Genomic DNA, 14369 nt, shown 5'->3' with positions numbered 1-14369 from the left:
GGCGAGAAGGACCTAGAAGGAAACAAACACCTCCCAGGAGCCTTTCACACACATTGTTCTCATTTTATCCTTGCAGTTGCTTGGTGAGGTTACTGTGTCCAACCTGGGGAAGCTGAGGCAGCTGCCCCAATCACAGCCAGAGCAGAGCTGAGATCGGAACTCAAGGCGGCTGCCTTCAAAGCTTGTGCTTCACTCCCTCTACCTAGCTGTAGCTGTAGGATGATTTGACAAGGGACTTGAAGATACAATCTCAAGGACAGAGGTTTTTTTTTTTGTTTTTTTTTTTTTGTTTTTTTTTTTTTGAGACGGAGTCTCGCTCAGTCACCCAGGCTGGAGTGCAATGGTGCGATCTCGGCTCACTGCAAGCTCTGCCTCCCGGGTTCACGCCATTCTCCTGCCTCAGCCTCCCGAGTAGCTGGGACTACAGGCGCCCGCCACCAAGCCCGGCTAAATTTTTTTTGTATTTTTAGTAGAGACGGGGTTTCACTGTGTTAGCCAGGATGGTCTCCATCTCCTGACCTTGTGATCCGCCCATCTCGGCCTCCCAAAGTGCTGGGATTACAGGCGTGAGCCACCACGCCCGGCAGAGGTTTGTATTTGACATGAATTGAAAGCCTTCCCACCTGATTCTGTGCAGGGCATCATACCAGTCAAGGTAAGTAGCCATGGGGCTTTTAAGAGGTTGACAGGAACATCAGAACCTTGCTGGATAGAGTCCGGAGGCTGTGTTCTTGGCTGGCCCTCCCACCACGTGACCTTGATCAAGCTCTTCCCCTGTTCAGCCTCTTGACCTGCAGAAGTGGGGGCAGGTTCAATATCGAACTTTCCAACGTTAACAACTGATCACAATTGGTACTATCTTTCAGGAGGATGATTTTGGCAGTGCATACAAAATTTTAAAAAGGGCACAACCAGTTAGCCAGACGTGGTGGCACATACCTGTAGTCTTATCCCAGCTACTTGGGATGCTGAGGTGGGAGGATCACTTGAGCCCAGGAAGTAGAGGCTGCAGTGAGCTATGACCACTCCAGCCTGGATGACAGAGTGAGACCCTGTCTCAGAAAAAAAAAAAAAAAAAGACACACCCACTCACTTCTTGGAATCTATCCTAAATAAATACACACATAATTGCATAGGATATACCACAGGATGTTCACTGCAACACTTATGAGTAATAATGACCTAAATGTTCACCCTCATAAGACTGCCTTGTGATACACCTATACCTTGGGAAACTACACAGCCACTAAAAAGAATGAGGAAGGCACATAGGTGGCAAAATGAAAGCATCACCAGTGATGTATGATTGAGTGTAACAAGACAGGTTCATTAACAAAAAACAAATTATACATGGCATAAGCCCATTGCCATATTTATATGTGCATAATAAAAGAAAATGTAAGGAGAGACTTTCCTTTTCGCCCTATGAAATGCTCTACTTTTATAATAAAACATTATTATTATTATTTTGTTGGGTTGTTGTTGTTTTTCTTTGTTTGTTTTTTGAGATGGAGGCTCACTCTGTTGCCCAGGCTGGAGTGCAGTGGCGCAATGTCAGCTCACTGCAACCTCCGCCTCCTGGGTTCAAGCAATTCTCCTGCCTCAGCCTCCCCAGTAGCTGGGATTACAGGCGTGTGCCACTACACCCAGCTAATTTTTGTACTTTTAGTAGAGATGGGATTTCACCATGTTGGCCAGGCTGGTCTTGAACTCCTGATCTCAGGTGATCCTCCCACTCTGGCCTCCCAAAGTGTTGGGTATGATTTTGTTTTTGAGACAAGGTCTTGCTCTGTCATAAGTCATGGCACGATCACGGCTCATGACTGACTGCAGTCTCTACCTCCCAGGCTCAAGCGATCCTCCCACCTCAGCCTCCTGAGTGGCTGGGACTAGAGGTACACGCTACCAAACCAGCTAATTTTTGTATTTTTTGTAAAGACTGGGTTTCACCATGCTGCTCAGCCTCCCAAAGTGCTGGGATTACAAGTATGAGCCACTACACCCAGACGATAAAAATTATTTTAAAATATTTTCATCTGTAGTATGCTCTACAAGGCAAGTCTATCTGGGTCAGTTTGAGGAAGCAGTTTGAGTTCTTTACATAATTTTTTTTTTTTTTTTTTTGAGACAGGGCTTGCTCTGTTGCCCAGGCTGGACTGCAGTGATGCAATCACAGCTTATTGCAGCCTCAACCTCCCAGACTCAAGCAATCCTCCCACCCCAGCCTCTCTAGTAGTTGGGACTACAGGCGTTCATCACACCTGGTTAATTTTTTATTTTTTGTAGAAACAGAGTCTCCCTATGTCACCCAGGTTGGTCTTGAATTCCTGGGCTCGTGCCATCCTCCTGACTCAGCCTCCCAAAGTGCTAGGGTTACAGGCATGAGCCACCGCACCCAGCAAGTTTGAATTATTAAACTACCAATGAATGGAACTTGATGAGAGATTTGCTTAAAATTCCTCAGATTCAGGTATATCTAGTGCTTGATGCTTCACCTTCACCCAATAACTTTATGAAGTAGACTATGTGACAAATAAATACATTGAGGCCCCTGGACTCTAATTTTTAATTTAAAAAATTTTTATTTATTTATTTTTTATGGAACACTTCACAGATTTGTGTGTCATCCCTGTGCAGGGGCCACGCTAATCTTCTCTGTATCATTCCAATTTGAGTAGCTGTGCTGCTGAGCCAAGCACCAGAATCTAATCTTTAAGGCTTTTTCTACTACATAGATAATTGAATCCTATGGGTTCCCACAAAACTATTTATGTTCCTATGGTCTGAGGTCTCAAACATATGAGGACATTTACCACACTGTATTGTAATTGTGTCTTCAAGTACAATACTACTCAAAATGTCCTCTGTTGATTCTTTTTTTTTTTTTTGAGACAGAGTCTTGCTCTGTTGCCCAGGCTGGAGTGCAGTGGCGCTATCTTGGCTCACTGCAAGCTCCACCTCCCGGGTTCACGCCATTCTCCTGCCTCAGCCTCCCAAGTAGCTGGGACTACAGGCACCTGCCACCACGCCTGGCTAATTTTTTGTATTTTTAGTAGAGATGGGGTTTCACCATGTTAGCCAGGATGGTCTCGATCTCCTGACTTCGTGATCCGCCCACCCTGGCCTCCCAAAGTGCTGGGATTAACAGGTGTGAGCCACTGTGCCCAGCCTCTGTTGAATCTTAAACTAAAAAATTAAAATTTGTACTTTGTATGTCTTTGAGGTTTTAAAATTTTATTTTTCTGGTAATTTATTTTTATTATATTTTACAGCAGTATCCACCTGCCACAGTTGGACAATTTAAAAAACCAGCACTTTAGCACTCTGAGAGGCACTGGGCTGCCGGAGAGAAAAGAGTTGTCTAAACTGAGGAAAGTAGCCAGGCGCAGTGCTTACACCTGGAATCCCAGAACTTTGGGAGGCCGAGACGGCAGATCGCTTGAGCCCAGGAGTTCGAGACCAGCCTGGACAACATAGCAAAACCCCCGTCTCTATTTAAGTTTAAATAAAGAAGAATTTAAAGAAAAAATAAGCTGTGGCCGGTGCTCCATGTTTGGTGTATGAATGAATACATCACTGAAGGAATGACTGTATGAGTGTGAGAGAATCAGCCACATGAAGAAAAATGCCCAGAATCCAGGTTTCTCATTTAGAGCCATTCAAAGGGTAAGAGCTTAGGACGTCAAGTTCATCACCAGACTTGATATGCACATCACTAAACCTGCACCCTTCTGATTTTAAAGATGGAGGCGGGAGACCTTTCTCCTCCAAGTCATAAAACTGAGCAACAAAGAAAAAAATACCACAAAGAGCCACATATAAATAACAAGCAATATTTACTGCTCGTGATTTTAAAACTCAAACTAGGTTAGTAGACTAAGATAAACATTCTCCTTACCATTTTCGCCAAGTAACAGGAACCACAGCCCATATGCACAAATATCCTATTTTAAGGACTGCTGGTTTTGGGGTTTTGTTTTGAGACAGGGTCTCACTGGAGTACAGTGGTGTGGTCGTGGCTCATTGCAGCCTCAACCTTCCGGGCTCAAGCAATCCTCCCATCTCAGCCTCCTGAGTAGCTGGGACTACAGTCGAACGCCACCACACCTGGCTAATTTTTGTATTTTTTGTAGAGACAGGGTATCGCTGTGTTGCCCAGGCTGGTCTTGAACTCTTTCCTCAGCCTCCCAAAGTATTGGGATTACAGGTGTGAGCCACCACATCCAGTCAAGGACTACTGTTTGAAGTGGAGGCTTTTGAACACACTTACCCTGGGATGATGAAACTGAGGAGTGAGCAGGATTTAGCCCTAGGGCACAAGTTCCTCAAGTCTACCTTGAAGTGCTTCAACTGTGCAGGAAACACCTTCCACCTAAAGTTTCTGCCTCTAAACAGGAGCAAAGACACCCCACTCAAGAAAAGTTCCAGGCACACTTTGCTCCGTTTTGGAAATTCCCACTGGCACTTTCCAGAAACGAGTAGGTTCCTTTAAACTTAAAGGCACCTGGGGCCAGGTGCTGTGGCTCACGCCTGTAATCCCAGCACTTTAGGAGGCTGAGGCAGGCGGATCACCTGAGGTCAGGAGTTTGAGACCAGTCTGGTCAACATGGTGAAACCCCGTCTCTAGTAAAAATACAAAAGTTAGCCGGGCAAGGTGGCATGCACCTGTAATCCCAGCTACTTAGGAGGCTGAGGCAGGAGAATCACTTGAACCCAGGAGGAGGAGGTTGCAGTGAGCTGAGATCGCACTACTGCACTCCAGCCTGGGTGACACAGTGAGACTCTATCTCAAAAAAAAAAAAAAAAAAAAAGGCACCCGGAATTACGAAAATTGCATTTTTTTTTTCCTGCAAAGTTGTGCAGTGGAAAACAATGTCAGAGCAGCCCTCAGTCCTCATCCCAGGCTACTCCCCTTCCTCTTGGCGTAAATCTTTTAGGCAAACCTATTTATTCTCCCCTCTAAAGTAGCAATTTCATGTCTGCAAATAGGATCATAATAATAATAGTACCTGGATTAATGTGAGGATTAAATAGCAAAATGTGTGTAGAACCTTTAGCTTGGGCCTGACACAGTGGGCCTTTGATGAACACAAGCTTGGAGCTCTCTCTAATCACAAGCCAAAGTAGAAACTCAAAGAAGTCTGGACCAGTGACAGATACCATTTATTCAGCACATGCCATGTGCCAGAAACAGTGTTAAGTAAGATCTTTATTAGCTGGTGGGATGCTTTCTTTTCTTTTTTTCTTTTAAGAAACAGGGTCGGCTGGGCGTGGTGGCTCATGCCTGTAATCTCAGCACTTTGGGAGGCCGAAGTGGGTGGATCACTTGAGGTCAGGAGTTTGAGACTAGCCTGGCCAACATAGTGAAACCCCATCTCTACTAAAAATATAAAAATTAGCTGGGAGTGGTAGCAGGTGCCTGTGATCCCAGCTACTCGGGAAGCTGAGGCAGGAGAATCGCTTGAACCTGGGAGGCAGAGGTTGCAGTGAGCAGAGATTGTGCCGTTACACTCCAGCCTGGGCGACAAGAGCAAAACTCTGTCTCAGAAAAAAAAGAAACAGGGTCTTGCTCTGTCACCCAGGCTGGACTACAGTGGCACAAACACAGCTCACTACAGCCTCAAAATTCTGGGCTCAAGCAATCCTCCCACACCAGCCCCTCAAAGTATTGAGATTACACACATGAACCAGCATGCCCAGCGCTAGTGGAATTCCATTTTTTTCTTTTTTTCCTGTGTGTGTGTTTGTTGTTGTTGTTGTTGTTGTTTGAGACAGGGTCTCATTGTGTTGCCCAGGCTGGAGTGCAGTGTCACAAACATAGCTCACTGTAGCCTCAACCTTCCAGGCTTAAGTGATCCTCCTTCCTTAGACCCCCAATTAGCTGGGACTACAGTCATGCAACACCACGCCTGGCTAATTTTTGTATTTTTTGTAGGGATGGGATTTCGCCATGTTGCCCAGGCTGGTCTCAAACTGCTGAACTCAAGCAATCCTCTCTCCTCAGCTTCCCAAAGTGCTGGGATTCCAGGTGTGAGCCATCACACCCAGCTTGGTAGAATTCTTAGTACAACTCTCTGGAGTAGCTACTCTCAATGTCTCATTTTATTTTACTTTTTGTTTATTTATTTTTGAGGCAGGCTCTCCCTCTGTCACCCAGGCTGGAGTGCAGTGGCATGATCACAGCTCACTGCAGCCTCGACCTCCCGAGCTCAAGTGATCTTCCCACCTCAGCTTCCCGAAGAGCTCGGAATACAGGTGTGTGTTATCACACCTGGCTAATTTTGCAGAGATGAGGTCTCACTATGTGGCCTAGGCTGGTCTCAAACTCCTGGGCTCAAGTGATCCTTCCACCTTGACTTCCCAGAGTGCTGGGATTCCAGGTGTGAGCCACTGTGCCTTGTCCTGCATCTAATTTTAGAGAGCCAGAAAGGTGAGGTCCCCTGTCCAAGCTCTCCCAGCTCAGAGAGCCTCCCTGCCTTGCTCCCCATCACCCCACTTTCATGACGTTCATGCTGCCCTGTTCTTGTCCTCTTCTGTGTTTCTCAGCCTGAAAGCGTGGGCATCAACTCTGGCCGGCTTTGTTGTTGTTCTCAAGCTTCTGTCATCATTGGTATAATTTTACATAAACTTGGCATTCCTTTAAATTTCAGAAAACATGTTCACTTCTTAAATATCTCCTGGGGGAGATAAGAGTTCTATAAATGATTTCATTCTCCCCGCCTTCGTGTTGAACTTAAAAAGGTGAAGTCACTGGATCTCCGTTAACAAGTCACGTTGTTTATTGGTTTATTTTCATTTTGGAAACTCTTCTCCATGGTTAACCACTCTTCCTCCTCCTTAAAAATTCCCATGAGGAATTCGGATCAGACGCTGGGGCTGCGGGGCAGATCCTCAGGAGGATATCATGTTTCTAGAAGGCTCCTGGAAGCCAACAAGCATTGCAACCTGACTCTTAATTGACTTTTTACCTGTAGGATTATCTCTGGGCGGGAGGAAAAGACACAGGCATGCTTTCTGGTCCCAAATAAAATGATGTATTTTGTGAAGGAAGAAAGTTTTAAACCAATAATTGAAATTCATTTGACCATAAAACAGGCAATATAAAAGGGTAAGGACTATGGAACCCAATTGCTTGGGTTTCAATACCACACAGCTCTGCCACTTATCTGTGTGATGCTGGCCAAGCTATTTAACGTCTCTGTGCCTTTATTTCCAATTTATAAATTGAGGATGATAACAGTCCCTAAATCCATATGTTTTGATGAAGATAAAATAGGGTACACAAGGGACTGGAAGGTTTCTTGGGACTCTCAGGACTAAAACTGGGAAAGTCACAAGCAAACTGATATGTGCCCATCACCTTAAGATGAAATGAGAGGCCGGGTGTGGTGGCTCATGCCTGTAATCCCAGCACTTTAGGAGGCCGAGGTGGGCGGATCACTTGAGGTCAAGAGTTCGAAACCAGCCTGGCCAACATAGTGAAACTCTGTCTCTAGCAAAAAATATAAAAATTAGCCAGGCATGGTGGTATGTGCCTGTAATCCCAGCTACTCGGGAGGCTGAGGCACGATAATCACTTTAACCTAGGAGGTGGGAGTTGCAGTGAGCCAAGATTGCACCACTGCACTCCAGCCTGGGTGACAGAGTTAGACTCCATCTCAAAAAAAAAAAAAAAAAAAGATGAAATGAGAGTGTATATGTATCTTTATTTTATTTATCTATTTTTAATTTTAAAATAATTTTTTATTTATTAATTAAGAAGGGGTCTCACTGTGTTGCCAGGCTGGTCTCGAACCTCTAGGCTCAAGGAGTCCTCCCACTTTGGCCTCTCAAAGTGTTGGGATTACAGGCATGAGCCACCAAGCCCAGCCTACATGTACCTTTAGAAACAACACCTGCACTTTTTTTTTTTTTTAGACGGAGTCTCGCACTGTCGCCCGGGCATCATCTTGGCTCACTGCAACCTCTGCCTCCCAGGTTCAAGTAATTCTCCTGTCTCAGCCTCCCAAGTAGCTGGGATTGCAGGCGCCTACCACCATGCCCAGCGAATTTTTTGTATTTTTAGTAGAAACGAGGTTTCACCATGTTGGCCAGGCTGGTCTTGAACTCCTGCCCTTGTGATCTGCCCACTTCGGCCTCCCAAAGTGCTGGGATTACAGGCGTGAGCCACCACGACCGGCAAACACCTACACACTTTAATGCTCCTTCATCTTTTCTGTTGCTATTCATGGCTGCCTCCAGCCATCTTGATTCCTTGCCATTTGTCACTGTGGTCCTCATTTCCTCAATATCCACTCTGCAGGGGCCCATGAGATGCCTTTTATTCCTATCACTACACTGACTTGTTTCCCAAAGTTCCAAATACGTGTCCTGGCCAGTCACAGGACAGCCATTAAGAGAATTTATTAAGTGCCAGGCAAAGAGCTTTTCAGCAAATCCTTCAGACATTTCTTCTTCCTCAATTTTCAGGCGAACCATAACTTAAAGGTTAAAATGGGGATGATAATAGTCTCCTCCCCTTGCGTGAATGCCCACAATGGTTTTTGCTTATCTGTCCACTCCTCCTCTGTCCCTTAATAGTTGAAGAGCCTGGTCCACGGTGGCTCCTGCCTGTAATCCCAGCACTGTGGGAGGCAGAGGCGGGTGGATCGCTTGAACCCAGGAGCTGAGGCCAGCCTGGGCAACATAGTGAGACTCCGTCTCTACAAAAAAATAAAATTAGGTGGACATGGTGGCACATGCCTGGGGTCCCAGCTACTTTGGGGGGCTGAGGTGAAAGGATAGCTTGGGCCTGGGAAGTCGAGGCTGCAGTGAGCCATGATTGTGCCACTGCACTCCTGTCTGGGCAATAGAGTGAGACTGTCTCTAAAAAAAAAAAAAAAAAAAAAACCCAAATAGTTGAATAATACAAATTATAGTGACAATTTTTTGAGTGCTTACTATGTATACTACTAGGCACTATATCAAACCCCTTAAAAATATCTCATTGGATCCTTATGAAAAATCCAAGGAATAGGTACCATTATTATCCCCATTTTACAGATGAAGAAACTGAGTCAGGGAGGCCAGCTCACTTCCCCTAGTGGCAGAACCAGAACTTGAACCCAAGTATGACTCCAGAGCCCTTGCTCCAAGCATTTCACTATTCTGTTTCCTCTTCCTTCTCCCGCCTCAACTGTGCTTTCTGGCCAAGTTTCTGCCTTGATAACAAGGCTCTGAGCAGGAAGCCTCACCTCTTCAAGACTCCCTCTGCTCTTCTCTTTTTTCTTTTTTTTTTTTTGAGATGGAGTCTCGCTCTGTCACCCAGGCTGGAGTGCAGTGACGCGATCTCGACTCACTGCAAGCTCCGCCTCCCGGGTTCACACCATTCTCCTGCCTCAGCCTCCTGAGTAGCTGGGACTACAGGCGCCCGCCACCACGCCCGGCTAATTTTTTGTATTTTTAGTAGAGACGGGGTTTCACTGTGTTAGCCAGGATGGTCTCAATCTCCTGACCTTGTAATCCGCCTGCCTTGGCCTCCCAAAGTGCTGGGATTGCAGGCGTGAGCCACCATGCCTGGCCTGCTCTTCTTTTTTTTGAACAATATAAACATGGTGTATTAACACCAAATAGTTGTGAGGATGGAATGCTTGTGAAATGCATAGAACAGTGTTCACAGCCACTGTGATCAGTATTATATGAGTATTTTGATTATTATTCCATCAGTATGTCCCTGTTGTAGACTGAATTGTGTCCCCCAAAAAGATAGGTTAAAGTCTTAACCTCCAGTACCTGGGAGTGAGAACTTATTAGGACATAGGGCCTTTGCAGATGTAATAAAATTAAAATGAGGTCAGGCCTGGCATGGTGGCTCACACCTGTAATCCCAGCACTCTGGGAGGCCAAGGTGGGTAGGTCACCTGAGGTCAGGAGTTTGAGACCAGCCTGGCAACATGGTGAAATCCCATCTCTCCTAAAAGTACAAAAATTTAGCTGGGTGTGGTAGTAAGCACCTGCAGTCCCAGCTACTTAGGAGGCTGAGGCAGGAGAATCACTTGAACCCGGTGAGCCGAGATCATGCCACTGCATTCCAGCCTGGGCGACAGAGCAAGACTTCACCTCAAAAAAAAAAAAAATTTAAAATTAAGTCATTAGAGTAAGTCCTAAATCCAATCACTGGTGCCCTTATAAAAATAGACACAGAAACAGACAGACAGACAGACACACAGACACACACAGAGAACACCACGTGATGCATGTGATGGTGGAGGCAGAACTCAGAGTGATTCAGCTGCCAGTCAAGGAACACTAGTGATTGCTGGCAGCCACAGAGGCTGGGAGAGAGGCACGGAACAGCCTGTCCCTCAGAGCCTCCAGAAGGAGCCAACCTTGCCAATACATAGATTTCAGACTTCTAGCCTCCAGAACTGTGAGACAGCAAAATTGTGTTGTGTTAAGCCACCCAGTGTGTGGTACTTTGTGAACAAATACAGTTCCTGGCCAGGTGCAGTGGCTCACGCCTATAATCCCAGCACTTTGCAGGGCCGAGGCAGGCAGATCGCTTGAGGTCAGGAGTTCGAGACTAGCCTGGCCAACATGGCGAAACTCTGTCTCTACGAAAAATACAAAAATTAGCCAGGCGTGGTGGTGCACGCCTGTAATCCCAGCTACTCAGGAGGCTGAGGCACAAGAATTGCTTGAACCCAGGAGGCAGAGGTTCCAGCGAGCTGAGATCAAGCTACTGCACTCCAGCTTGGGCGACAAAGCAAGACTCTGTCTCAAAAACAAAACAAAACACACAAAAAAACAAATACAGTTCCCTTCCACAGCCTAAGTCCAGACCTTCACATTCTGTGCAAGTTCCTCTTCCAAGGGTCTCTTCAAATGCAGGCCTGCCTGCAGCTCTCTTTCCTCAAATCTGTCTTAACACACCAATTTCTGACTCCTGGGTCAAAAACTTGCGTTGACACCTGAATACTTACATCAGTATTTCCTAAAGTTGCTTGAGACAAGGATCACCAGGATGATAGTCCAAATTACAGGTTCCCTGCTGGGCGTGATGGCTCACATCTGTAATTCTAGCACTTTGGGAGGCCAAGGCAGGTGGATTGCTTTTGCCTACGGGTTTGAGACCAGCCTAGGCAACAAGGTGAAACCCCATCTGTACAAAAAATACAAAATATTAGCCCAGTGTGGAGGCACGCACCTGTAGTCCTAGCTACTCAGGAGGCTGAGGTAGGAGGCTTGCTTGAACCTGGGAGGGCGAGACTGTAGTGAGTAGTGATTGTGCAACTGTACTCCAGCCTGGGCGACAGAGTGAGACCTTGTCTCAAAAAATAATAATAATTATAGGTGTCCTGGGCCCCACTCCAGACTACCAGACATGAGATCACAGAAGAGGCACTTGGAATCTGCATTTTTAATAAGCACCCAAGACAATTCTTTTCCTCAGGCACATTTGGGACACTCTGGCCTACAAGATAAAATCTGGAAGAGACTAAAGATCTTGCCTCGATGATCTCCGTAAAATGGCGCCAGCCTCCCCGTTCAAATGTCATCTCCCAAGCCTTCCCATTGTCTTTACATCCCTCCATGTGAACAGCCTGCCTCACTTTCCTCACCTTGATCAACCTCTGCTCAAACCTTTGTTCTTGCCATTCTCCCGCCCAGAACACCTCTTCCTTTTCTCCCATCATCTAGGTCTGATTCAGATGCCATAGATCTTAAAATTATTTCTAATTGTTCCGAGATGGCTTCTCAATGACCTCAGAATAAAATTCAATGTCCTTGTCATAGCCTGCAAGAGCCTGCATGATCTGGCCATGGTCAGTCTCTCTCTCTTTTTTTTTTTTTGAGATGGAGTCTTGCTCTGTCACCCAGGCTGGAGTGCAGTGGCACAATCTCAGCTCACTGCAACCTCCACCTCCCGGGTTCAAGCAATCCTCCCACCTCTGCCTCCCAAGAAGCTGGGATTACAGATGTGTGCCACTGCGCTTGGCTAAGTTTTGTATTTTTAGCAAAGATGGGGTTTCACCATGTTGGCCAGGGTGGTCTCGAACTCCTGACCTCAAGTGATCTGCCCTCCTCGGCCTCTCAAAGTGCTGGGATTACAGGTGTATGCCACCATGTCCGGCCTCAGTCTCATTTTAAGCCATTCTTCTCCTTCACTCCAAGCTCCAGGCCTGGTCGGGTACAGTGGCTCACGCCTCTGTCTAAGCAGAAGGCATGTGTGCGTGCATGCATGCACACACACAAGCACACACACAACACACACACACACACACACACACACTTGCTCCATTCATTTCAGTCACTGTACCCTGTTTGATTAGTTGCCAACATTTAAAAATCAAGAAGTTTCACATAAAAACATCCAGTCTCTAACTGGATGCAGTGGCTCATACCTGTAATCCCAGCATTTTGGGAGACCGAGGAGGGAGGATCGCTTGAGCTCAGGAGTTCCAGACCAGCCTGGGCAACATAGTGAGATCTCATCTCTACAAAAAAATATAAAAAACTAGCCAGGTATGGTGGCACACGCCTGTAGTCCTGGCTGCTCAGGAAGCTGAGGTGGGAGAATTGCTTGAGTTCAGGGTTTCAAGGCTGGAGTGAGCTATGATTGCACCGCTGTACTCCAGCCTGGGCAATAGAGCAAGACCCTGTCTCTGAAGAAAACAAACAAAAACCATCCAGCCTCTCTTAAAGAATCAGATCTGCCCACTTCAAAGCCCTCATTCCCACACAGCTGCAGCCATATGGACTGGAGGCGAGTCCCTCCTGTGGGGCGGAAGCTCTGGTCCCCTGCAGTCCCCACCCAGCCTCTCCTTCCACCCCACATTGGTGCACTTGCTGACTGTCTCTCACCCTTGTAACCCGGGCATTTAGCCTGTGCCTAGCTCTTAGCTAGACCTCACAAAATATGTGCTGAATGAATGAAAAAATACATGAATGGATGCCCTCCCTCCACTCTAAACCCCCCAGGCCACACCACTCATTTGGCCATTTAATCACAGCCTTCCTTGCAAGACTCACTAATTTGCTGCCCCACTGCCTGCCTCCTCAGTAGATATGATTAAAACACAAATCTGATTCTTTCATTCCCCAGTTTTAAATGTGTGGAGTCTCCTAGCATAAACTCTGCACCATGGCCTCCAAGGCCCTTCTCAATCTGCTTCCCACCTACTTTTCCAGTCCCGATCTCCAGAGAGGGCCCCCACCCAGCACATGCCCACACTCTACGCGCTGGCTGGGGAATACACCATGTTCTTTCCCTGCCCCCACACCACTGCCTGTGAAGCTCTGTCTCCTGGAATGCCTTCTCCCCTCTGTGCCTCTAGCAAACTCCTACTCATTCTTCAGCCCTAGCGCTAAGTCACTTCACCCGTGAAACACTCCAGACCCCCCCGCCCCAGGGCTGACTTAGTCATTCTCTCTCTGCTGCTCCCACTCTTCTCCTTTCATCCCCTGGCCTTAGCACTGAGTAATAGCTTAAAATAGCAGCTGGTGCTTTCTGAGCCCTGCTGTGTGCCAGGCACCAAGTGAGCTTTATCTCCCTTAATCCTCACGCCCATCCTGAGTCCCAGCCCCCTAAACCTGCAGAAACACAAGGATCACTTTCTCACCTCCAATGTCCCAGAGAAGCCATCTTGCTACCCTATTTTAAATTTTCTTTCTCCCTCCACTCCTCACCCCACCACCCCAGGCCTCCCATCCCACTTCCCAGCTTTATTTTCCTTCATGGCTATATACTTAAATTCATTTATTTGCAAATGTCAGCTCCAGGATTTTGTCTTTTTTTAAAACTACAATTTCCTTAACATCTGGAATACTACATGGGGCTGGGTGCAGTGGCTCATGCCTGTAATCCCAACACTTTGGGAAGCCAAGGTGGGAGGATTGCTTGAGTCCAGGAGTTCGAGAACAGCCTAGGCAACATAGTGAGACCCTGTCTTTTTTTGCTTTGTTTTGTTTTGTTTTTTGAGACAGACTCTCGCTCTGTTCCCCAGGCTGGAGTGCAGTGGCGCGATCTCGGCTCACTGCAAGCTCCGCCTCCCGGGTTCACACCATTCATTGAGACCCTGTCTTTACAAATTGTGAATTTAAAAATTAGCCAGGAGCAGTGGTCTGCACCTGTAGTCCCAGCTACTTGGGAGGCTGGAACATTTGCTGGAGGTAGGAGGATCACTTGAGCCTGGGAGGCAGAGGTTGCAGTGAGCTGTGATCACGCCACAGCACTCTAACCTGGACAACAGGATGAGGCTCTGTCTCAAAAAAAAAAAAGAAAAAAAATTAGACTAGTACCTGGCACATAATAGGTATTCAATCAGTAATAATAATTTTTTTTTTCGAGATGGAGTTTCGCTATTGTTGTCCAGGCTGGAGTGCAATGG

At 46.7% G+C, this 14369-nt stretch overlaps 1 non-coding gene across 1 annotated transcript; it reads right to left on the bottom strand.

Moving 5' to 3' along the window:
• Positions 1–2592: 2592 nt before the first annotated feature.
• LOC116461595 (U6 spliceosomal RNA) lies at positions 2593–2699 on the bottom strand. The gene has a single exon (XR_004246127.1). It is a non-coding gene; the product is annotated as a U6 spliceosomal RNA (small nuclear RNA).
• Between the last annotated feature and the right edge of the window lie 11670 nt (positions 2700–14369).

This window comes from Hylobates moloch, unplaced genomic scaffold (genome assembly GCF_009828535.3).
Source record: "Hylobates moloch isolate HMO894 unplaced genomic scaffold, HMol_V3 SCAFFOLD_21, whole genome shotgun sequence".
Classification (NCBI taxonomy): domain Eukaryota; kingdom Metazoa; phylum Chordata; class Mammalia; order Primates; family Hylobatidae; genus Hylobates; species Hylobates moloch.
This window is presented reverse-complemented; position numbering and strand designations above follow the sequence as displayed.